This window comes from Sturnira hondurensis, unplaced genomic scaffold, assembly GCF_014824575.4.
Source record: "Sturnira hondurensis isolate 20B ecotype Veracruz unplaced genomic scaffold, ASM1482457v3 Scaffold0005279, whole genome shotgun sequence".
NCBI lineage: Eukaryota > Metazoa > Chordata > Mammalia > Chiroptera > Phyllostomidae > Sturnira > Sturnira hondurensis.
In genome coordinates, this window is record NW_028077910.1 from 6,882,973 (window position 1) to 6,908,004 (window position 25,032).

Genomic DNA, 25,032 nt, shown 5'->3' on the forward strand with positions numbered 1-25,032 from the left:
GGAATTAGAGCTGGCCCTAGAATGATTGTGCACTTTGCACCTAGGGAGATAGGCAGGAGCTGATGGGGAGGACATTAAGTGCCTGGTCCCATCACTTCCTTGTGTGTGACCTCTGTAGGTCACACACTCATTTTGAGCCTAGCACTCCCCACTCCCTCCCCAAACAAGTTCGGTCAACCAAAAACATATCCAGACAGTTTCCCAGGGGGACAAACCTGCCCTGGCTGAGAGCCACTGAGAGCCTACCCTCTGCCTCCTCAGAACTTCAGCCCCTTTGCAGGGACCCTTCTTAAATGCTGGGGGTTCCATCTCAGGTCAAGAGCACGAACTTGGGGATCTTCTTTCCTGCTGGACTGCAAGCTCTTCCCTCACCATCTTCCTAAATCCTCTGTGCACACACCATGCCCTTTTCTCCACACACAGGGGCAAGGAGCATCCAAAAGGATCAGTTTCTAAAGTACTTAGCAACCTTTGAAGAACAAATAATTCAACCTAGGGCCAAAGAGAATAAGTCAAAGTCTAGAGATTCCTGGTATCACTGGCTGCCATGCAGATGTAACCATGTTAAGTTGTCTGCTAGATTGATTTGTAAACAACTAATATAGCTCTGGTATTATATGGAAGGTTTTTAAAATAAAGGCTAGCTCTCTATTAATCACAGCAGAATATCTGAATAAAAGCTGGGAAGGAAAAGAAGCAAGGAGGGCAGAAAAACAAGTGTTTTGATTGGCAGATCAGACGACAGTCTCTGAGGGGCACCTGAGAGGGCTCCGGCCTGCACGACTGAGCATCTAAAGTTATTGCTATATGTTCATTCGAAAGGAAAAACAACCTATTTCTGTTTGGTTTGCTTTTCTTTTTTTCTGGTTTAAGATTCAGCACATCACCAAGGCTGGACTTCATTGAAATAGTTCACCCTAATGACCTATACTTTCATTTGCTAAAATGCTGCCACCCACCCGCAGCACAGAAGTCAGTGATTAGAATGCCATCATTTTCAGCAACCAGCTGAAGCCTTCCTGTGCACTTCATGAGGTAGTGCTGCTGCTCGTTGCAGGTGAATATAAAGAAGGTGATAATTACGCTGGTGGAAAGCTCAGTTGCAGCTCAAAGAGGATGTAATTCTAAATTGTAAAAGAATTAGGAATCCATGGCTGGATTGAGCAAGTACAGCTCAGTGATTTCATGTCAAATTGCTTATTGCAAGGGAGAGCAGGAAGTTACTGCAAAGCAAATTCAATTTACCTTGAACATAATTAGTGAGATGCAAAGGCCTGGAGTTGAAAAAAATTTTAAATTAATTATTGCTGCTCAAATTGAGCCGGTCTCTTTCGGCAGCAAGGACAGTGTGCAGGTCGAGATTTCATCTCTTTGAGTGCTGCTGAAAGGACCTGTTGGCTTCTCATCTCAAATCAGCTTGAGTCTAGCATTCCAAGGGGAAGAAGATCATTCTGTACAAGGAGCTGAGTAGTCAGCGGATCAGATAAGCTTTGAAACACACAGAGAAGAAAAAAATAGGAAGCCATATCTGAACTGAACCATCAAGTCATGTTTAGAGTCCCTAGTTTGTCCCAGTAGCCCAGGTAACTGTCACTTCCTTCGTGGGGATGGGGAGAGATGAATGTCTCCTTCACTCACCATTCCCAGTGCACTCTAGGTCTCTGAAGACATGAAAATCAATGGGAGGATTGACACATCCCATTTCTAACGTGCAATTCATAGCACCCTTACTTGGAAGCATGCCAGGTGCTGAGGCAGAAGTTGTGAAGTCAATTAAAATCAGGAAACTTGAACAACAAAGTAGCAGGACACCTAACACACCCCTCAGAACTGGGGCTCACATCCCACAGGGGCGGGGCAAGAGATAAGGCAGATCATTTCATTGCAGCAGGTAGCCTTTGTCCTTTAAATCTGTTTTTCTCATTCACACTAAAGATGGGAATGATAAGAACAGGTTCTGCCAACTGTGCTGATGGCCCAGAATCACACATGCCTCTCAGGAGTGGAGGGAGGGTGAGTCTGCACACAAGCACCAGTGAAGGAACAGGTAGAAGCAGCCACAAAAACACCAGGCGTCCAGAGGAGCTGTTATCGCTGGTTGGTGGTCTTTCCTCTTCTGTGGGAACATCCAAAGTCGTCAACACTTGGAGAGCGTTTCTTACTGCTGCTGTGGCTGCAGCTGTGGCTGGAGGTGACTCACTGAGCCTGAAGGCAAAGCAACAACTCAGAGGGTAAGGGAGGAAGAGGGGGGAACAGAGAAAATGGATCCATTGGCAAATTGCCTTTTTTTATCATCTTAAGCTCAGATACATACATGGAGCCCAAGGTGGCACTAGCCCATGCAGTAGGTGATTGGGGAAAAGGCCCGCCTTCCTGTGGGGCACACAGCGTGGTGAGCAGATTGCAGGCTGAAGTTTAGGGTGCAATCACTAACCAACACGCACATACCCCTTGGCCATCTGTACCCTGCTTCCTGGGAAATAGATGGCACTTTCAAATTAGGATGATTACAGGAGAGTTTCATAGAGGGACATTTGCTAAGGTGTGGGCAGGGTGGAGGGAAGGGACAACAAGAGAAAGCACACAAAGCCTAGGCTGAGGGAATGAGGGTCAAGGTGCCATTGGAGCCTAGAAAGAAGGATAGGGCAGAGAGGTTCACCTGACAGGTGCTATGGCCTCTGGAGAGCACCCAACTGCAGGCAATCTCAGAAGGAAGAAATCAAGGGAGTAAATACCCAACCTCAGTGTCCTTCATTCCTCCTAACTCCTTCCGAGAGTCCTCACTGGCTGGACTCCCCTGAAAAGCCCAAGATGCCCACTCACGTGCCCCGTGTGGGTCAGCATCCTGGGCAGAGCAGCCAGCAGAGGGTGCAGAGTGGGTCTGGGGTACTCAGAGGAGGTATCCGCCATCCAAGGCAGGGCTGCCCTGTCTTTTTGTTTGTTTGTTTAATCTTCCAAACATGTGTTCAGAGTCATCTCCTAAGGGCTGCACTAGGTTCTGGAGATACACTGACATGTCTACAATGGATCCCTAACCTCAAGAAGCTTTTTCTCAGTTGGGAGATGGGTTTTGTTGGCGTTGTCATTGTTGTTGTTGTTATTGGCTTGCTTGTGAATCCAAAATCTCCGTTTCTGAATAATAGGCCTGACAACCTTGGAAAGTTGGAATGCTTTTCTCTTTATTTCCAGCCATGTGGCCTAAGCTTCCACATTGATTAGAGGGAGCCCCTATTATCTTGAAAGGTCCTGACAGCTTGCATTTTACGAGTTTGTCTGCTTTATGAAATATTAACCAGAAAAATATTACAGTTTGCAAATGCAGCAATACACTCAGAGGGGCAATGTGATGATCCGTTTCTGATATGTTTTTAAAAACACAAAAAGCATATCTGACCCCCCCCCAAAAAAGGAGGGCCAAAGCAAGGGGTTTTTTCTCCTTTCAACGTAGGCAGGGTTGTATATGTTTGTTTCCCACGGACAATGCTGATTCACCGACAGTTTAAGGATTACTAATGAGTGTTTTCACTTCCCATTTACAAACAGAATATATTAAGAAATTACTCAGCCACTCTGGGTGCCTTTTCATTGAAACCAACCTCTCTGTGTGGACAAGAATTCATATTTCACTAATTTCAGGGACTGGTTGACCTTTTCAGCTTCAGAGAGCCTGAAATGTGACCGACATTTTTCCTCTCTCCACATGAATGACCCATAGATCTGTCTAAACAGAGTAACCAAATTCTCTGACTTTTCTCAGAATTCAAAACTCAATGTCTTAGACTCAATCTGTCTGTCTCTGTCTCTGTCTCTTTCTCTTTCTCCCCTACCTCAGCCCCACCTTCTGAGCACTTTTTAAGTAGAGAAAATACAGCAGGAGATGACACATTTATTAGCCCAGCTCCTAATCTTTATTTTAAAATATGAAATAAGCCATAGACTGGAAGGAATTATTAGCCCAAATGTGACATTAAAAGAGATATCTCATATTCAAAGACTAGTAAAAATCAATAAAAATCTGACTGCTAAGGAAATGAACAAAGGACAGTGAATTCAGAAATCACAGCTGCTGAACAAACATGGGGGGAAGTTCAACCTCATTCATTCATTCATTTATTAAATAAACATTTATTGAGCACCCACTGTGTACTAGGCTTTACACAAGACCCTAAGAATCTATAGCTCTTCAAGAGGTTCCTATTTGCAAACAAGATCCATGGAACAGGCTATTCTGCTCAGGGAACTATAAGCAATTAAAAATGCTAAAAGCAAGAAAATGCTGAGGTGCTTAGAGTAGGGAGAGTGAAGATGTCCAGAGAAGGACTCATTCGCCATAAAATAAAAGAGAAGTGAATCCAGTGCCATTTTCAATAAGGAAACCAGCAAATACCTGTAACGGCATCACTCAATGTTGTAAAGCCATAGTGAATCGGAATTGACCCTGTGACTATGTAAATAGTGGTGACCGTGACCGTTTGATTCTCTTTCTGAATTTCTATATTAACAGTATAATCTACTGAGAAGGCATATGCCGTATATGTTTAAATGTCATATAATATTGTTATACATAGTAGCAAAAAATGAAATTACCCTAAATGCCCAACAGAAACACGCAGTGAACTACAGTTCGTATTGATTTGCCCGAATATTCTGCATCCATTAGAAATTCTTATGATATATTAACTAAAAAAATGAAAATGATGTAGGCACTAAATCATAATTACTTTTAATATGCACAGGAAAAAAACTCTGGGAAGTAATGTACTAAAGTGCTAACAGTGATCACATGCATGGCAGTTTTTTCTCTTTCCACTCCCAGACAATTTTGAATAGAATAAAAAGTCAAACTCGTATAAACAAGAAAAGCAGAATCTTACCCAGGTCAGGCAGCTCTCCACTAGCTTGAGTTCAAACAGCTGGAAAAGCAGCGTTGTCCATCCTCAGCCCTGGAAGACAGGCATCTCTGACTACTGTGTGATTTGGGCCATGTCCCTTACTTCTCTAGTTCCATCTTCAGAAAGGAAGAGAGATGAGCGGAATCATCTCTAACACTTGTGCTGGCCCCCAAATCTATGCATCTTGACATTCTACAAGGAAGAGTACACACCTCAATCCACTGAAATCAAGTCAGGCATTGACACTTCTTACACGTGATTCACATGCAAAATGTCAGGCACAGAATCAGAAAATAACATTCGTTTGTCTCATCAGACATTTCTCAGAAAAAAACTACACACTATCTTTTCCCACTGATTTCATTTCAACTTTTGGTTCTTGTTTTTAAAACCAGTATTTATGGAAGAGCAAGCTTTATCAATTATTTAACCTGTCAGTCTATTGTTATTCTGCCATGTGGAGAGGGTGGCTTTTATGTAGGATTTGGGTTTCCTTATGCCAATACAAAACCCATCTCTCTAATTTATAGTTCCTCCTGCCTCTTCTAGATGGTCATTCATAACATAGCACACTCTGAGCCTCCGCAGACTCAGTGTCTCTGTCTGAAGGTGATCCTGGATAATAGAATCTACTTCATTCTTCAGGCTGGGGGAAAGTGCAGCATTAGTAGTCTATTTCTCAGCATATCCATGCTTTGGGCCTAGAAATATAATCCATTTGTTTTCTCAATTAGAGAGCTTCTTTTTAAAAAATATTTTATGTATTTATTTTTAGGGAGGGGAAGGGAAGGAGAAAGAGTGGTAGAGAAACATCAGTGTGCAGTTGCCTCTCATGTGTCCCCCACTGAGGACCTGGCCTGCAACCCAGGCATGTGCCCTGACTGGGAATCAAACCAGTGACCCTTTGCTTCACAGGCCCATGCACAATCCACCGAGCTACACTAGCCAGGGCTAATTAGAGAGCTTTTAAACAATGCCTGGTCTTTTCTTAGTGGCCACAGCAAGCAAGTCATCTTTCAGATTGAATGAAGGCTGATGGGCTTCCCTTGATCAAAGCAGTTGTCGGTGGTTGGTGAAATAAATCCTGAAATACCTTTCATTTTACGGGTGGCTGTGGGTGAGTCAGTTTCCTCATTTGTAAAATAAAAGGCTTGGACTTTATGCTTCCAAAGGTCCCTTCTGGTTCCTTGCTTTGTCTCTATAGAGCACCTATGGAATGAGGGTCAACATGCTGAGACTTTAAGGAAGAGAACTGAAGGACTGAGGTGAGTGAGGTTTACTTTTCGCCATATGATCTTTCATAATGTTAAAAAAATTCACCAAGGGAGGTTACTATCTATTCAAACAAGTGACTAAGTCTTTGCAGGAAGATAGAGAGCTGTTCACCAACAAATCACAATAAGTGCATATGAAGTGAACTGTTAAATTTGTTTTATTGATAGATATTTTTTAATTCAAAAAAGATAAAAAATGAAATGAATGTAACTGGTGCTATTAAGCGCTGTCCAAATTGTATGCTAAGCATTTCATGAGGCACAATGGGGCAGAGATGGATCAAAGAAACACTAGATGTCAAGGTCTGTTATTAGTCTGCTCAGGCTGCCGTAACAAAAGAACACCGACCAGGTAGTTTAATCAGCAGAAATTCATCTTCTTACGTACAGTTTTGGAATCTGGAAGACCAAGGCGTCAGCGGGGTTGGTTTATCCCAAAGCCCCTCACCCTTGCTTGTAGATGCACCTTCTTGCTGTGTCCTCACAGGGTCTTTTCTTCGTGTTCATCCCTGGTGTCTTTTGTGTGCTTTCATCTCGTCTTCTCCTAAGGACACGGTCAAATGAGATCAGATACCCTCACTTTGACATGATTACCTCATTTAAAAGCCCTCTCCCCAAATACAGTCACATTTTGAAGGCTTCACCATATGGATTTGGGGTGACACAATGCTCTCCTTGAGGAGTTTTCAATTTAGGCAGTGTGCTAAGTAACAAGTGCTTCAAAAAAGGAAAAGAAACAATGTTAAAGGCAGAAAATAATTAAATGTCAAAGCAGATAAAAATATAGAAGCTAATGAGGGAAGATTTTCTAAAGATTTCCAGGCACAATCTCCTATTTTAAAAAAAGAAAAAAAATGAAGATCAAAAACACAGGAAGAGAAAAACAAGTTAGTCCTTACATCATCGCTGTGCACAGAGCAAGGCTCTGCCTGCATTGTGTTTGGGAAAACAAGCAGCTCACTAAATTATAATGCAATAGGCATGTTAGTAGAGCAACTCACTAAAAAAATCAATTTACTGGAAAAATCTTACCCCTGATGTTATTTGAAATTGTCTAGGCAAGAAAAAATTAGATCGTTGGAACATTTTATTTATTGCCAGTTGTTTTACAACAAAAATAGGAGAGTGGGGTTCATACACATGAAAATACAAGAACTCCTCCATCCAGGAGGAGTGTTACAAATCACTCCCATTAGTCCAGGCAGCAAATGCTGAAGGGAGTGCCCCTACAAGGTCCTCAAGCCATCTGGGGGCTTCTGACCACGGAAGGGAAGCCCCATGTCTGCCCCATGAGCACTTAGTCCAGCCCAGTGGAGCTTCCTGTTGGTTACGTGTTTTACCCCTTATTTTGATACCTTGCCCATCTTTCTTCCTTGCTTCCTCTTACCCAATTTCCCCTCCTCTTCTTCATTTACTCATTTCTGTCTCATTCTGTGCACACTTTCTATAGGTAAAAGGGCACATAATCCAGAACCACACCAAAGCAACTTGGTCCCTAACCTCCCAGATCCAAGCAATGTGATGGCGAAACCAGTGTTGACCTACTACATACAGGGGCTCCTAATAATATTCTGTTCAATCCACTCTGAAGAAATGGTGAAGGTTTGATTAGGCAGTGCTTTTTGAACCTCGACACTGGTCAGCTATTACTACAGTGGGGAACTAAACACAATGGATCCACTGGAATGGGTCAACTGGCCACCAGTGCTAAGATGCTTTGATTCTCCCAGACAGTGAAACAAGGAGCCATGTAATGAGGAAAAGCCTCGCTAGTAAACGTAGGAGCTAGTAATATACATTGTCGAACAAAGGGAATTTCTGTATCTTCTTGCTTTTTGTAAACTATTTATAAATCAGGATTGGCTCTAAGGTTTTCTACACAATTCCTGTTTTGTACACATCTCAAAAGGATTCATTGTAAAACAGACCAAAATAATATTTTTGATGCTCTGAATTCTAGGAAAACAAAGAAACCTGAGAAACTCAAGTGCCAATCAGTTCCTGAATATGATCAATCACTTGGGGAGGACTATGCAGTGGCTCAAAGACAGTTTAAAATGAAAACAAATGATGCAGCTGGTGGCCTGCAGGTTGGCTACACAGATCCCTTCTCCTGGAAATGGAAGCCTGGCTCACAGCAGACCCAGTGGACTCGGCCTGCAATGCTCTCTGCCCCCGGGGGCCTTGCCTGCTCCCTATTCACCCGGTTTCTCTGACAGATGCCCTGGAACGTAATTCTTTAGGGCAATTCTCCAGGCCATTGTCCCAGGCTGGATTTTCCCTGCAACACAGAACCCTAGGGAGAAATTCAAACAAAGAAAGGGTGATTAAGTCCAGTTTCTCAGTTTAAATCCCTGGAGGAAAAATGCCATTGGTGTTTGGGGGGCGGGGGTTGGGAGAGGAGAGCAGCAATGTCAGAACACTTTTGGGATTAGCTGAGTTCCTTGCTTTGTTGATTTGTTTGTTTGTTTCTCCCTTCTGACCTGACTTAACCAGTCAATCTAAGTAGAAAAACTCCATGTTGCCTGAAGACCCGGCCTGGTTTTCATTAGAAAGCCTATTTGTTTTGAACAAGAGGCCCTTGGGCCATTCCCCTACCAGGAAATGCCCATGTCCAATCTGGGATGAAGGACTTCTCACTTTCAGAGAAAACTGGGAGTGAAATGCTGGCCCATCGCTCTAGTCTGGGTGTTCATCTCTACCAGATGGTACCAGTTCCTGCCAAGCTGAGCTGGAGAGAGTCTCTGGAAAGCACTCAGGCATCACAGAACTCCTCACTGTCATCACTATTCCCTCCCCTGCTTTACTGCTGCCCAGAACAGGAAAGAAACTGGGGCATCAGATCTGCTGTGCAGGTACAGTATGTTTACCTCTAGGGGGAGCTCCTCTGGGGATGGCCACGCTCATGGAACCTTCTGGAGCTTCTACTGGTCATTTGTAGAAGGAGGTAGAAGGAGTGAGGAAGAGATGTCCCATGCTGCTCCGCGGTGGTGGTTAAGCCTCTGAGTCCTTCCTGCTGGGACGTCACATGCTGAGAGGGGAAGGGTATGGGCTCTGGCGTTAGACTGGCCTGGGCTTGAATTCTGTGTCAGTCACTGTATTGATCAATGTAAGCTAAATTGTGCTATGGTAACAAACTCAGCACCTGTGGGCTTGCAATAACGAAGGTTTATTTCTCACTCAGAATACATATCGATTATAGGTCAGGTGTGGCTCTGTTCCACGTTGCCTTCATCTCCAGACCCAGCCTAAAGGAGAGCCTCTATCTGAGGAATTAATCTTGTGGAAAAGGGGGAGAGATAGTGGGCTGGTATGCTGGATTGTAAAAGTTCCGCTCACGTCGCTTCAATTTATATTTTACTGACCAAACCAGTTCTATGGCCAAGTCTGTCACCAGCACCGCAGGGATGTTTAACACATCCCCAAGGAGGGACAGCAAATAACATTGAACAATAATATAACTTAACACAGCCACTTACTAACCCTGCATCCTTTTGCAAATTGGTATGAGGGGAGAATAATGATATGAACCTGGAATTGATGATGGGAAGAGTAAATAAAATATGGACATAAAAATGAGTATAACATATAAGAAGCAAGATAAATTAGTTCCCTCCCACGTTTCACATATGAGACTTATCAAAGGAATTCTCGTCCCTTCAGAATGAACTTTCTGATACTCTAACATACAGATGTGTCGATGTTAATTACTTCTCTTGGGATATACTTGCATTTTAATAACAGCTCTGTACATTATTTTAACCTAAAGCCTTAATTCTAATGATGGGAATTTCAGACACCACAACACACTGATCTGCTTGACCAATTAATTACCTCTCTGCACCTAAGGCTGTCTGAGCTTTCTAGTTCACATCACCTAACCTTTTCCTGTGGTTTCAGCCCCCGCCAGGCCCTGGGACCATTCCTCTCTCACTAGGAGGAGTTACATAACCCCAGAACACTCAGTTACTCAGAACCAAGACAACCTTGAAAATAGTTCCATGCAGCCTTTTCCTGTGTTTCCTGTAGGTGCACGGTCCGGTGCACGGCAGCCACCAGACCAGGTGGGGCGATACCTTACCAGGAGAGGAGAGTGGAGACGTGGACCACTGGTAGGGCCAAAAAGAGCCAATTGTCTCTCTCTAAAGAATCTTAAGTACCAATAGTGGAAATCAGACAAAATTTGACACCACCCTCTAAGAAACCTTGAATAATATCTATGCCAAACCACCGTATTAGCAGAGGCCACCAGCACCAAGCAGAACCAGATCAAAGCACTTGTGGCCAGTTGTAGACGATGACCCCTGCCTGCACCATCTCTCCTTCTAGCCCCCAATACTCCGGAGGATGGAGACCTACAATAGGAGAAAGCAGGGTTGGGTGTCTCCCCTCCTCTGCTTCCAGCATGCAGAGGTCTCACTGCTCAGTCCTGTGCTGTGGGGAGGGGACAGGGTGAGCTTTAATAAGCTTTGAAATTGAACTGGATTCTTAATTAGCAAAAGTGACAAGAAGTTATGGAGGATGCTATTAAGACACAGGAAATGGAGAACTTATCAGAGCATAGTTTAAAGTGTTAATTGGAAAAAATAAAACTGTTACAATCTACTGAGCTGAATCTCCTCAAATTGTTAAACTTATTTCTAAATCGTTATCTGTTTGTATTTGCCTAATTAAGGACTAATTTTCTAATTTTAGGTATGGACTTAAAAGCAATTTCTTTTTCTTTTAAATAGTGAGTGTGAATTCAGGGAACATAGGCCTACAAGCGCAGGTAAAACCTAACTAAGCTTTCGTTTTAATTCTGCTTTCCAATCCTCCTTGTCCCAAAGTGGTCCCCAAAAGTAGTGGGGCTCCCAGCCAAAGAAGAGTAAAGTTTCTTCTCATTCCCAACAGGATTTCCCGCTGACAGATGGTGAGGAGGGGGCGAAGTGGTTTCCATTGCCTGTGATTTCCTAAGAAAACTGTGTTGGCTTCCTCCAGTCAGGGGAAGGGACAGCATAGGAGTAGCTCTCACAAGATGCACCATGAAAGTGGGACTGTCATGTCCCATTACCTGAGAATATCCTGGAGAGACAAGGATAGCCCTGAAACTTAACGAGAGTGGCAAGGCCACTTCTTCACTAAGTAAGCACATTATTTATTCAGCAAATATGGACTGATCACCACAGTATGTCAAGTCTTCTTCTGCTTCTCTGGTGGGTTACCTCAGAGAACAAACAGAAAAGTCCTTCCCCTCACAGGGCCCAAACTTCAGTGCGGGGAGAGAGAGAATAAACAAAATGGTCTTTGAATCAAGTGAAGAAGTAGGCTGTGCTGTTATCTAAGGGAAGAACATTCCAGGCAGGAGCTGAGAGGCAGATGCTTGCCTACTTTTTGTTTGGTTTTCTTTTGTTTTTGTGTTTTTAAAGAGCAATGAACAGATCAAGGTGTCTAGGAAAGGGGAATTTAGTAAGAGATGTGATTACAGAGGTAAAGGTGAGGCCTATCATAAGGACTCTGGTTTATACTCTGAGTGTAGCTGGGAGCATGATGTGATATTTAAAAGGGGATCCTTCTGGCTACCTGAAGGACTTGACAATACACTCAGGGGGAGGGGGATAGTGGTGGGTGTGAGAAAAGCCATTAGGAGGCAATGGCAATAATTGAGTTAGGAAATAATGAGGACTCAGTTAAGAATAGTGAGAGATTGCCAGGTGTGTATATTTTTAATGTATAGCTAACATGATTTTCTAATGAATTGGATATAGGGAATGAGGGAAAAACAGAAGTCATGAATGACTAGAAGACTTTTAGCCTGAGCAACTGGAATGTGGGGTTGCCTTCAGCTGAGAGGAGGAGCGCTGCCAGTGGAGCAGGCCTGAGGAGATAAATCAGGAGGTCATCGTTAATCGTGTTTAATTTGAGGTGTCTGGTGGACATCAGGTAAGAGATGTTGAGCTGGCAACTGCATATGTGAATCTAATATTTAGGACAAACAGCCATACTGGAGATAGGAATTTGAGACTCATGGCCATATAAGTGGATTTTGGAGCCAGGACACTAGATAAAATCATCAAAGGCAGTTAGTATAAATGAAGAAGAGAAAAGGGACCAAAGACTATAGCAGGACATTGAAATGTTACGAGTCAAAGTAAAGAGGAAAAGTCAGTAAAGGAGATGGAGATGAAGGGGCCAGTGAAGTATGAGAATAACCAGTGGTGTGCTGGTATCTATAACAAGTTCACCAGGGAAAAATTACCATAAATAGTGTTTGCCAATTTCCGTAATGTAAATAAATACTCCTACCAGGGCCAATTACCAGTTGTGACCAGTTACCAATGTGACATCAACCATTTACGAAGTTCTTGAAAATTTAACAATCATCAGCTTTCTTGAACCACTATGGCCTAGCTCCACCATACTACTTAATGACTATTATGAACAACTATAAACCAATGTACTTGAAATCCTTCTTTAAATGAATAATCTAAAATGTGGCAAATTGAAATAAATAAAATATTTTAAAAAAAAAAGCTTTGGCTGATGTAGCTCAGTGGATTGAGCGCGGGCCTGCGAACCATATGATCACGGTTCAATTCCCAGTCAGGGCACATGCCTGGGTTGCAGGCCAGTTCCCAGCAGGGGACTCACAAGAAGTAACCATACGTTGATATTTCTCTCCTTCTCTCCTTCCCTTCCTCTCTAAAGATAAATAAATAAAATCTTTAAAAAATAAAATAAAATGTGGCAAATTGCCACTGGAAGAAATAGAAAATTTGTATAAACCAACTGCCATTAAAAAAAATTGCAATTGCAATTGCAATCAAAGCCTCCTCTTTCCTCCCCAGAAAGCATAACACTCAGATGACTTTTTGTATGAGTTCTATGTAATTTTAAAGAATAATCACTTTCTTACATGGACAACAACTGAGAAGGGTAGAAATGGGAGGGAGGGGGGGAACATGGGGGTGGGATGGGATGGAAGTAATAGACAGAAAACTGTACTTGAGAAACAATTAAATAAAAAAGGGGGGAAATAAAGAGTATGTTCTTCATGGTAAAAAAAAAGAATAATCACTTTCTAATTTAAGTTGTTCAAGAAGAGAAAAGAAAGGCTATCATACCATATTTATTAGTATTATATCAGTTTGATAATAAAATTGGAAAGGGGTTATATAAGACTTAAAATTATAGGGTGATTTTACTTTTGAACACAAATACAAAAATTCAAATAAAAATGTTAACTTTCTTATTTGGGGAATACCACAAAATCAGTCCCCGAAATAAGGATTTATGAGCAATGATTTCTTTGGAAGGTGATTCTAGAAAACGCTAGCAAGTGAGTGAATTAAGAGAATAAAGAAGAAGCAAGAGCACTTTTAGGCAAATTATCATTATGAGCAACTTGCGTTTCTTGTGTTTAATCCATTAGTTATACTGGGAGCCAGTGTAGAATACATGCCTCAGTTTTATCCCCCTACCCCCACCCCAGAGGGCATGGAAACTGGATCCTTTATCTTCCCAGTTCCATCCGTCATTGGCTGAGGGCTGCTCCAGGGATGAATGTGTTAATTCTCTGATACTTGCAGCCTGACATACACACAAGCAGAAGAGGCTCCAAGGACAAAAGAAAACTCCAGGGCAAAGAATCACAGATACTGGTAGCTACCTTAGCATGCACAGAAATGGTTCATTCCCAGTGGATACAAGCAGGGCACATATAACATCTACCACCTTAGCTAACTAAAGTGCCTTCTGCAGCAGCCAGAGAGGAACTGAAGACTCCAGCCAACAGCCACATGAGTGAGGCTTTTTGGAAGCACATCTTAGTAGAACCTTCAGATGACTTTAGCCCTGGCCCACAGCTTTGACTGCAGTCTTGTGAGTACCTGAGTTCAAAACACCCCACTCAACCATTCCTAGATTCCTGACACTCAGAAACTATATGAGGTAATAAGTGTTTATTGCTTTAAGTCACTAAATTTGGGATAATTTGTGATGCAGAAATAACTAAGACAGTTATTAAGGGCAGAGAAGAAAAAGGGGACAAAAATAAAGGGGAGCACAAGAGAGACATTCATAATGTTGTATTCCTTGTCTTGAAAGGTGAACAGAGAAAGGACACATGGACAATAACTAAGGGTGGGGGGTGGAAAGGGGAGGGAGGCGGGGAGCATGGGGCGGGGGGCGGGCAGGGTTGGGAATATAAGTCAGAAACCTGTACTTGAACAAGCATTAAATAAAAATTATATTTAAAAAAAAAGAAAGGTGAACAGAGGAGGTTTCACTTTATGATAATCACTAACCTGTACTCTTGTGATTTGTGCAAAATTTTATATCTGTTATATTTCAGTTATAAAACAATCTGAAAATTTTGCTAAATTCAACTATGCCATTCAAACATTGTTATTCATTTAAAAAAAACACTACAGACAATTAATAGGTAGGTGACTATCTGGGAGAAGATGTTGATAATTTCCGTGACTGACAGTAGAGTACTATCTAAACTATACATAGAATTCTGCAACACAAAGAAAGATAAGCAACTAGAAAAGTGGTCAAATAAGAATAGTAATTCACAGAAAAGGAAGCACAATTAGTAACTACGTAAAGAAATGATTCGTCTCAGCAGTAATCGGAGAAATTCAAATAAAACAATAGTAAAACCCCACTTTACAAACATCAGACTGCAAAAATTAGAAAAGCAGGTATTATCAAGTGCTGATGAAGATGTGAAAACAGAAACCCTCTTGCACTGCTAGTGGAAATGCAAACTTGAACAGCCATTTCGTAAGGTAATCAAGCCTGCAGAGCCTGCTTGTACTTGACAACTTTGTAATTCTATTCCTGGATGTATCACCACAGAAACTCTCAGACAAGTGCACAGGAGAACGTGGGAAGGCATGTTAATTGGAGTGTGGTTTAAAACAATAAAGAGTAAGAATCAACCACCAGGGGTCTTATATGTAAAATACCGTAGATGGGTAAGAAGGAAACCTGTGCTGGAATCTGGTAGAGTAAAATAGATCTGCATAGTGCAATGAAAATAAAGCACAAAACATAATTCTGAGCTTTAAACTAAGAAACAAAATGAGACTCTTGACAAAAAACAATGTCTGTACATTTAAAATACACATAAAATTATGGATTTCTATTTATATACATATTTGTAAATATGCGAATAGCAAAATGGGAAGACATTCATAAAATAAGCCATGGTGGGTGCCTTTGAGTGTGGGAAAGAGGGATCAGATTAGAGGAAGAAGAGAGAAAATACTGAAATAAAACACCTAAAGGAAGGGTTTTCCATGAATCAACGATGCTAGTGAGGCATGAATTTCAGAGTAGGTGTGATGAACTCAGTTCTGCACTCCAGAGTGCAAAAGGTAAACAAATCCAAGAATAGTGGGTGGCCCACTTCAAGACTACCCTGGATGGAAAATTTAGCTTCAAAGCCATCAAAGACTCATGCCTGACTTCCCTTGCCTCTGCCACATACCTATCAGTCTACTCCTTTCCCAAAAAGAATTAAAGATAAATAAAGGTGCTCTGCACCTAATGCAATGAGACCGTAGGTCCTCCTATCAGAAAAATATGTCTTCTGCATCTCTGCCCACACACTTATCCCCCAAGAGATAAAAAAAAACTTATTGAAAGTAGCAATATTTAAATTTAATAACTAACATTTATGGGGAATGTACCCTTGTCAGTAACTGCTGACACTTTACATGTGGTGTGCCTGTAAAGCCTCACTACAATTCTGCCAGTTTCTTAACACATTTTTTTATCCTCACCTGAGGACATTTTTTATTGCTTTTAGGGAGAGAGGAAGGAGAGAGGGGGAGAGAGAGAGGAGAGAAACATTGGTTTTCTCCCACATGACTTCTGTTGGGAACTGCCCTGCCTGGTTTCAGAAGCTGTAACACCCCCATGGCTAAGGCTGACTGAGCAACCTTGGGACCTAAGCCACTAAGGAGACAAAGCTTATCTCCCTGGCAGGGGTACTGCCTCTGCCCCTTTTACTTCACCCTGCCTGGCCCCCAGTACATGATCAGTTAGCCAATGACAGGGAAGATTCCTCAAGGGAGGGATGACCTAAGACAGGCATGATCATGAGGGGGCCACAGGGAAGGACTTGGGGATATATAGCAAAAGGGGATGATGGACCCTCACCCCTCAGCTTTGACATAGCTTGAGTCCTCATTCCATCTGTGAGAAGTCTCCTAATCTCTTGGCTGCTTTACTTCCCCTGCCTGACTTAAGCCTGAAACAATGACAGAGGGTAGTGCAGCCCTGTGCTGGAAAGGGTGGGTTCCCCCTGGGGCCATGAGGCCTAAGAAAAAATACGTAAAATCCTGTGAAAACTGCTCTACTAAGAATGTCCTCAATTTTCTGCTAAGGGTCTGAGCAGAAAATAAGTTTGTTCCCCAAAGTTTTATAGCCTTTTAGCTAACAGACCCTGAATCAGAATAAGTCCTCATAGTTCTTTGTAGGTTGTCTATTGTTTGATCCTTACTGCCTGATGATGATTGATGAGCTTTACCTGCATTCCTGTGAAAAATGAATCCAATAAAAGCCCATTGAGGAAAAGGCTCTGGGTCCTTCTCCTTTTTTAAAAAATTTTAAAAATATATTTATTTATTTTTAGAGAGAGGGGACAGGAAGGAGAAGGAGAGGTAGAGAAACATCAATGTGTGGTTGCGTCTCATGTGTCCCCCTCTGAGGACCTGGCCTACAACCCAGGCATGTGCCCTGACTGGGAATTGAACCAGCGACCCTTTGCTTCACAGGCCCGCACTCAATCCACTGAGCTACACCAGCCAGGGCTGGGTCCTTCTCCTTTGAGAGATCAGCCACCTTTCCTCCCCAAGCAGATCATGTCTTGGTAGACTTATTCTCCTTCGTGGCGGCCAGGGCGGGCCCTGTGGGCAGAGCCCCCCCAACACACCCTGATAGGGGAAAGAATCCATAACCTAGGTATGTGACCTTACCAGGGATCAAACTGGCAACTGTTTGGCTTATGAGAATGATGCTCTAACCAACTGAGCGCCAGTAGCCGGGGTCTCAACCCACTTAATATATTAAAAAACAAATTCTTTTTTTTAATATATTTTTTAAAGATTTTATTTATCTTTAGAGGGGAAGGAGAGAGGGAGAGAAACATCAATGTATGGTTGCCTTTTGTGTGTCCCCTGCTGGGAGTTGGCCTGCAGGGAACTGGCCTGCAACCCAGGCATGTGCCCTGACTGGGAATCAAACCGTGATCTTCTGGTTCGCAGGCCTGCACTCAATCCACTGAGCTACACCAGCCAGGGCCTTAAAAAGCAAATTCTTAAAGAATAATTTCCCAAAGTCATATAGCTAGCAAATAAATAAACTGAGCTTCCAGGTCTATATGGCTTTCTACTACATTGTGCTACCTCCATACTGGTCTTAAGAAAATAAATACAAGCACTTTGAGACAAAAAAAAAAAATCTAGAAGTCATATGACTAAGTGATGGAAAGCAGCTCCATGTTTAAAAATGTCTTTAAAAAGTGTATCCCAGAATTGGTGCATTTATGAAGAGAGTCTCAACTCTGACAGTAACTGCTGGGAAAGTGGGACCAGGGACAGCTGCTATATTGTGTCTTTCCAAACACTGACCTCTCCTCCCCCTGAGATGCTCATACATAACCATGGCATCTGCTGCATCAGGATGTGGGGGTAGAGAGCACTTCCATTTCCTGTGCTTTCACCCCACCTCCCCCCAGCACTAGTACGGTGAGCCTTCCTTAAACCAATGAATCATAAAAGGAATTAGACTATGAAGGACCTATGCTGTGCCTCTCAGTGATGACTATTCATGAACGCTTCCTTATCTAATAGTTAAAATTAAGGCCACCCAGCCTATGGTGAGCCTGTCCTCTAGATAAATATCTACATCCTCCTGTCCCCTGCCCCTAACTTTACAAACCAACACCGTCTATACTATTTTCTTTACCTACACAAATATATGTTTCAACACCAAGGACAGCAACCCTCGTATTTTTTGTTTGTTTGTTTGTTTTTAGGTGCATGAGTAGGGCAACACTATCATTCTAGGAACTATACCAAGTTTAAGGAAAATGTCTTCAGCAGGTGACATAGACTTATAAATATTGTCTGGAATATTGTATAATAATTCCTGCTTAACTGACCAACCTGAATTTTATTTCCAAGTCAGCCATGAAGTCACAGATATACACACTAATTATTGTTTCATGCTATCTCTGATTCTCTTAGAGTTTTCCAGTAGAACCCACCGCAGACAACTGTTATTTTCATGTACTTGTCTGCCTCCCTCATAAGATTGTAAGCTCCTGGAAGGCACATATTGTACATTTTACCTGGTTACTCCCAGTAACTAGCATGGAACTGGGTACATAGAGACTCTACAAATGGCTGCTTAAATAAATGACATCTAGCACTTGACGATGAGTTAAATAAAAACCTAGAAGATGCACAAGGTTTTAAAACTGAAATCAAGGGCTAAATTCTCCTATCACTCCTAGTCCTTTCTTGGCTTCTATCCCAACCCCAAGCCTTCCCCACCCCATTCACTCAGGCTATCATCTTAAACTGAAAGAAGAATCATAAGATATCTTTTATTCACTCAAAAACATGGTCTAGGAATTGAGTGTGGTTGAAAAGATGGTAAAAGGGAAACTCATGGGCCAGGAGTTAAAGGGCAATGATTTCACTCAAGGTAATGTGAACTCCCAAAGTCAAAAGAGAAATCACAGAAAGAAAAAGAAGCACATGAGAGTGTTCTGTGAAAAATTCCAGAAGTGTACCCAAAGCCAAAGGACCTACAGGCAGGTATTGAAGTAAGAGTGTAGATTCAGTTAGTAAAATGGAAATAAGAGTGAGCACAAGTGAACGTCATTATCTTAGAACATGGAGGCATGAAGGAGAATACAAGTCATTCTCCATTTATGGGTGCCATCTATCTAGATAGTTGAAGGGAAAAGTTAATACAAATATCTCAATGTAGTTCTTCCAGAAAAAAATTACAAATAATGTCTGGCCTAAAGAAAATTTTTATTCAAAACACTTGGTTATTTCTGCCATTACTGAGTGGCTACAGACATACAGTACAAATGTAATGGCACAAGATATTTTAAGAACTGTTCACTTAGTTTTACAACAGTACACAAGTGCTCCCCTCCAAAATGATGCACTTTTTCATGAAATATTGGTCCTAAAGTATTGAATGAATCATAAACTCGGATGCAGATTGTTGCAGAGTCAAGCAATATGAAGAGTTCTACTCATTGTCCCTGCAAATTCAGTCTCTCATACATGATTTTATGTGAAATGAATAAAAGCAGAAAGACTTAATTTGATTATAATTTTATTTCATTAAAAGTTTCCATTGGAAGAGAATAATTTTTTTGCATGGGCATAGAGAAACTTTGAAAGGTCATCCATTTGAGTTGTCATAGTGATTTCAACTTTACTAACAAATTATTATACACTGATGATTGGGAAAAAACTATTTAGTAATGAGTTCTAAGACTAGCAACAAATATTTTAAGTAAGAGTGTCTTAAAAGGTCTATAAGTTAGTTTTTCTACCACATAAAAGAAAGGTCTAGATAGGAAGTCCAGGGCTGAACTGGAAATTCTACATGGTCTCCATTCTCAAGAGTCCCTCTTGTCCAAAAATGGCTGCCAAGCTCTAATAATTACCTCTTGATTCAAATTAGGGAACAAGAGAAAGCAAAGAAAGACCAGAAAGTCACACATCAACTGTCAGCTCACCTTTTAAGGCAATTCCCCAAAGCCTAAGAGGCAGAGTATGCTGAAAAGCATAGACTTTAGCTGGCTATTTTTTTCAACCAGAACAAAAGAAGCTATTGTTACTAAGGAAAGATGAAATAAATATCAAGTATATGAGTAGAACTGATATTTGGATAAGAAAAATAAAGTGGCTAGCTGCCTTGCCCAATCTCATTCACCGGTGAGGACAGGTGCTAGACTAGTGTCTGGGCATCCATTTCTCCCTCTCTTTTGCTTTCCTAACAGAACCCTGATTTTCTCCAAGTATCCAGTCCTCCCACAAACAGTGCCCTGGTGTTGATAGAAGCCATCCACACATCTAGTCCCAGATGTGAATTTTAAAATTCATTTAAAATTCATTGCATCTCACTTGCTATAATTGACTTCTGACTAGTCACATGATGTCAGCTGGATCAATTATTTACAAAAATAATTTTCCTCATGGCTTTTGGAAAAAGTTCCCCCTTGATCTTCTAGAATGAAGTCTGAGAAACAATATTTTATCCCCCTTTGTGTTATCCCATTAGTGGACTTGATGTATAATCCTAGGACAACCTCTCAGTACCAGCATGAAGCTACCATGCAGGGAGGAAAGAGGAATCAAGAAAACAACAGGAAAACAAATACAGAGCAAATGGATTGAGTTAACATAGTGGTCTGCCTTACATCTGGACTCTAGGTAAATTTCTTTATTCCTAATGAAGATTTCAGTTTGGTGGTTCTTGTTGTTGTCAGTTTGTTGGCAAACCCTTCTATCAGCAAAACAAGATTACAACTTGCTTTATTGTAATATTTGCTTTATTGTCACGGTCTGAACCTAAACCTGCACTACCTCTAAGATATGCCTATAGTTCCATATTTAGCTACTCATCACAGTAACTATAGGTAAAGCTTCCTTTTATTGTTTTCACAGATCTTTCTCCAGCAAAAGCAGCTGTCATTGTAAGGGTCAAAGCATATCTTCTCTACCTCAACAATTATGTCAGTTTTGCTGCTTGGCATAGATTTGGAATCTCTTGATTTCCCATTGCTTGTGTCTGAAATACATTCCTCATTGTGTCTGATCTCCAGCTTCTGTATCACATCAGCTGTCTCCTTAAATTGTTACTTGTCGGCACATATTTAAGGCAGCAAGCTAATCGGCTGAAATCAATGCTGCTACATCTGCTCCTGGAGGAGTTTCCATCACAAACACTCTTGCAGCTTGAGTGAATATGCTATGACCAAAGTCCACCGACAGGTTAACATCTACCAATGACTGGCTTTTTAGAACTGTACACAAACCATCTTTACTGGTGGCTATTTACACATCCAACAATGTTTGTTGATCCTAATGCTTATAATAGTTGAACATTTTAAAGCTTTTTTTTGTGCTGGGTATTTTTATGATTAATAGTTAAGTAAGGAATAGGCCATTAGAGGATGTAAGCAATGTGTTAATAAATGCATTCATATTGATCAGAGGATTATTAACAAATTTTAGCCAGTTGATGGACACGTCATAACAGCAAATACATATATAGATAATACTGTTTATAATTGAAGTTATTCATTTATTCAAGGTTGAAGAAAGCATTTGATGAAATACTTATTAATAAAGAAAGCGTATTAGCAAATATCCTCAAAACAGGCCTGTTTGAATTTCAGTTATCAATGTAGTTTGCTATAGCCATAATTGCCTATATTAAATAATGTACTTCCATCTTAGAAATAATAATAAGCTACATGTTAGGAGTTTGTTCTTTGAAGACTGTTCTTAGTAATTTTAAACAGTGGTTGCATTTTAAAGGTACACTGTCTTAGTTAAGATTAAAATTCCAACTATAGCCTAATTTGCTTCTCTATTAAAAACACTCTACATATTATATATGAGAATAGAAGCATAACATGTTAAAATCTAAAGACATCTCAGCAATCACCTAGTTCAACTTCCTTATTTTACAGATAAAGAGGTTGAAACAGAGGAGGTTAAGTGATTTACCTACCCAAAGTTATGAAAAAACTTAGGGTTTAGAATTAATAACTCCTAATTCTTACCCTGTGATCTTTCTACTTACCCACAGTATTAAGTAATTATTGTTGTTTATAAATGTTCATAGTCATCCTTAAATATAAACTTCCATTCATTTGCATAATAACTACAGTTTTTATTAGAGTAAAATATGTATTTGAAATCCCCAGTTGGATTGAGATTTCTGTATTATTCCAGGTCCAGAGACAAAGTTTTCAAGTTCAACCTATGAAAATGTCTTGTGAAAGATAACATTTGTGCCACAAACACAGATTTCAAAGAATTCGAATAGAACAAAATGCATTTAACACTAAAGCCATTTGAATGTTACTCAGCCTATGTCTGACGACTCGGAGGTACTGGCAATATCTTGAGAATCATCATCACAAACATTAACCAATACTGAACTATTACTTCAATCAGATGAAATTTCCAGTATATAAAGACCAAAACTGATTTTCTAAATTTTTAATAACCATTATGTTTATTTGGATTTTTAAATGATGGTTATATGTCTTTAAAAAAGGCCTGCAAACTTTATAAAAAGCAAGAACTGAACATACAAGGTGATATATTGATAACTAAATAGGTGGCTTCTTGTTCACTTTTATATACAATTCACTCTGGTAATAAAACCAATTTAGACACTGAACCAAGTGTGCTAAGACACTTTACAAGGTTCAGAAATCACTGTCTAGCTTTAAATATCTTAGAGTCATTTCCAAATCATTTTTCCTAGGATCAAGAATATAAAGAATTTTATTTAAAATATTTATGAACTTCTGAGGCTTAGAGAAAGAAGCTTCAGAGATAAAGTCCTCCCATTATTAGCCGCTTGTAAATTTCATAGTTAATGGAGGCAGCCAGAGGAGTTGCCATTTAGTAAGCAGCTACTATGTTCCAGGCACCATTTGGCACTGTATAGCCGGTCACCTGCTAATAGTATAACCATCTCTCGAATATTATGAGGTCAATGTTATTACTCCTTTGTCATCTGAGAAAACTGAGGCTCTGAAAGGTTAATGATTGACTTAAGGTTACATGACAATGTGGTGTCTGTTTGTTCCCAAAGCCCAGTGGAACCTTTTTAACCTCTGGATATTCCAAGGAGAATAACTAGTACAGTACTTTATACAGCAGAGCATAGTTTCTCCCCACATGACATTGTTCTAGGATACTGGACATGTTTCTAAAAATAACTCCTTTGATCACAGAGGCATCCATCTGGTCTCTCTCCAGCTATTCCAAAGCCATTATTTCCTGTGCTCAGCACCATATACCTAAACGCTACTGCTGCTCCTTTTTTATCCTACTGGAGATTTGGGATAGAACATTTTTCAAAGCAAATCTGTTGCTCTGAAATCTGTATTTCCCATTAAGTGACGCCAGCCATGAAAAAAAAATAACTTACATTTTTATTGTAAACTAGAAAATATTCCTAAAGTCATGATCTTTTCTTTGATCACAACAACATTGTGAAGTGGATAGAGTAAATATTATTCTCACTAACCAATGAGAGAAATTGAATTTTAAATATAGGACTTGCTCAAGGTCATGGAGATGGGATATGGCATCGATGAATTCCAAATCTAGGGCTCTTTCTGTTATTTACAATCCCTCCTATAAACAGCCATTACGTGCCTGAAATCCTTTGTAGAGTTAGAATAAATGGATAATATTCAAAGAAGAGACAGAGAGAGACTACACTGATACTATTCTAGACTAATGAGCTTTGTTTGGAGTTTCCTCCCCCATATCTAACTCCCATTCCTTGGAGACCACCCAGTTCACTCAACCCCCATCTGACTGGGGGGAAACTGACTGGGGGGAAGTCTGGCTTCAGGAGTAGAATCTTTATCAACATAGTCCAAACATCTGGTCAGCCTTCTTGATGAGGAAGGGGTGTAAGACCTAATTCAAACCAATGGGACTGGAGAGGATGCTTGCTGGGGGCTCATGGGAAAGAAGGGCTACTGTCTCCTTCTGGATGGTATGTAGTGCAGATATGAAGCCTGGAACCACTGCAGATATTTTGATTCCATGAAAAAAAGCTGTTTGTGATGACTCAGTGACACACTGACCAAACAAATCTTAAACCCCACCCTGTATCCACCCTATGTATTTCCTTCCTTCCTTCCTTCCTTCCTTCCTTCCTTCCTTCCTTCCTTCCTTCCTTCCTTCCTTCCTCTCTCTCTCACTCTCGCTTTCTTTTTCTTTCATCTGTCTCTCTATCTATCATCTATCTATCTACCTACCATCTTGTCCTAAAAAAGATCTAAGGCAGACATGGGGTTATAACAGCCAACAAGTTCCCTTTATTTTCAAGTCAGTTCGAGTTAAGCTTTACTTAGAACCAAATGCAACCTCACTGGCACATGCATAAAAACATTGACACATTCTTGGGTAAAACAAGATTGCCTAGGGCTTGGTGTCGGCCCCCTCTAAGCCATTCCAATGCCACTGCTCTTGAACATGAATACTTGGGGCCTGGAGCATTGCCTTCTGTCACTTTTCAGATTGACAGCTGGGCAGCAATTGACCAGTCTTACTTCAAGCAGCTCTTTCCTCTGCTAATATCTTACGTCACTACAATAAAAGACACCTTAAACAAAGCAAAGTCAACTAGCATATTTAATATCATTACAAAGAGTTTTTGAGTCCAGCAAGGTGACAGGTGGAACTAAAGGGATCTGGGAATTAGGTGTGATATTTTGACAGCTAATGACAAGACGACTGATGTCTGGTAGCTTAGGTCGTGGAGCAATTAACTACAATTGATAGTATCTAAGAACTAATGAGATGTTATGTGGGAAGAAACATTTGATAAAGTGTATAGCACTAAACAAATGCAGAGTGGTACTTTTAAGAAGAAATTTAATCACAATTATTATCATCAATGTGGTAGTTCCTAGGGGTGTGAATAATCAGGAGATGCATTTTTCATCTTAATGGACAAACAACTTTAATAGGCTCAGATAAGAATACCTAGGAACAAGACCATCTTCATTATGAGACATTATTTAAGGATCAAATCACTTAAGACTGCATTTCCACAAGTATGTCCTACTGAATAAT